The sequence below is a fragment of the Empidonax traillii genome, unplaced genomic scaffold, assembly GCF_003031625.1.
Source record: "Empidonax traillii isolate 1590-97213 ecotype Southwest subspecies unplaced genomic scaffold, ASM303162v1 scaffold74:size2480735, whole genome shotgun sequence".
Taxonomy (NCBI): domain Eukaryota; kingdom Metazoa; phylum Chordata; class Aves; order Passeriformes; family Tyrannidae; genus Empidonax; species Empidonax traillii.
Genome location: NW_020955267.1, coordinates 987,953 through 989,771, shown reverse-complemented (window position 1 = coordinate 989,771; position 1,819 = coordinate 987,953).

Below are 1,819 nucleotides of genomic sequence, written 5' to 3'. Positions count from 1 at the left end.
TGTTCTGAGTGCTTGTTAAGGGAGATTAATTCAAGCTAAGTGAATAAAAAAGATTACAGCTTTCCAAAGCATTTACAATTAAACCTGACTAGCACCAGATGTCACCAGTTAAAGAGAGCGCAGACTGAGTGTGCACGGTGGGGACATTTAATAATAAAACTCACTTATCCATAAATTTTAGGCTTCTTCGAGGCTAGATATGAACTGAGTAGGGTTTTGGTAGTCTGAATTTAATTACTTGACAAAGAAAAGGGTTCAGATGCTGAAACTAAATGTAGAAGCAGAAAATATACCACCAAGACCAGACTTGTAAATTGAGTTCCTGCAGTTGCTCTGTTACTGTGTAGGGGAACCGAAAATCTGTAGGTATTATCCAAATAGTCATTCAAATTTTACAGATATATGAAACCTTTCTCATGCAAATGTACTGAACTGCCCCATCTCTTGAGTTTGTCACCCAGTGTAGTGCCAAGGCTGGCAGGGTTCCACAACTCAGCTACTCCCCTACCTACAGACATCTCCATAGGATGAGAGAAAAATCCAATTTGTGCTGATAAGATTGAATTTCCTCAGAGAGACCAACCTGCTTTAAGACACAACCATATAGACAAAATTCTTGCAGAAGAATTGGAAGTCTTCTGTCTTGAGCCTAGACTAATATGAACTACCATCTTCAAATAAGACACCCACGCGGACACCTGCTATTGTGGATAGGTTAGGTTTCATCTCAGATTGTTCACTCACTTAAAAGATGCTTGGAAGGAAATGGTTAATTGCTGCTGTAATCTCAGTTCATTTCAGCACAGTCTGTAGAAAAGAATCTGTGAGGGGGGCGATTTGCTTTATTTCTGATGTAAAAACTTCTCTTTGCAGCATATTGTTGGGCAGGGCACGTCTCCAGGATGCAGGACCATCGCCTCCCTAAGATCGTGCTTTATGGGGAACTTGCCACTGACTGCCGCAAGAGAGGAGGCCCGAAGAGGAGATACAAGGACTGCCTGAAACAATCCCTCAGCCTTGGCCATATTGATCACCACCATTGGTCTACCCTGGCCTCCAATCAGGAGGCCTGGAGACACACCATCTCTAATGCTGCTGCTGCTTTTGAGAACACACGCAGGATCACTCTCGAGGAGAAAAGACAACGCAGAAAGAATCGAGTCTTGTTGATATCACCCGGGGAGTCTTTCTGCTGTACGTTCTGCAACCGGACTTGTCTATCTCGCATTGGCCTATTTAGCCATCAGCGCGCTTGTACCAAGCGTGGGTAGAGCCCCTCTCAAATCTTCGTTCGCGAAGCCTAGCCATCAAACAGCATATTAACGTGGTTCAACTTGTCAGGTGGATAGGCATTTGACACAAACATAAGCTGGTATCCCTATGCATTTCCTTATCCATCTTATATAAACTCTTGGCTTCTTTAGTTGCTGCTTTTTATATTTTTATCATACTTTTGCATACTATTTAACCACCATGTTAAATAAAACTTTATTCATATAAACAGTATCTGAAAACACCTGGAGACAAAAACCTGAAGAAATAGATTAACAGCTTCTTGATATTTAAAACTTTGCTGTTGCAACCATTCCAGCACATCATTTATTTTAATAATTCCACTGTTTTCACTATGGCCAGTCTCTTCGCGAACGAAGAACCAGGGAAGGTCTTTCCACCTTCCAGCCTGCGCATTGGATTTTTTAGGTGAGACACAGTGTGCGCGGAACTGAGCCCACCCTTTAATCCTGAGGTTCATCTGCCGGGGCCAAGCACGCTTGGACGGTGGCAGCGAGGTCCTCAGGACGTAGATGGATTGCCTTAT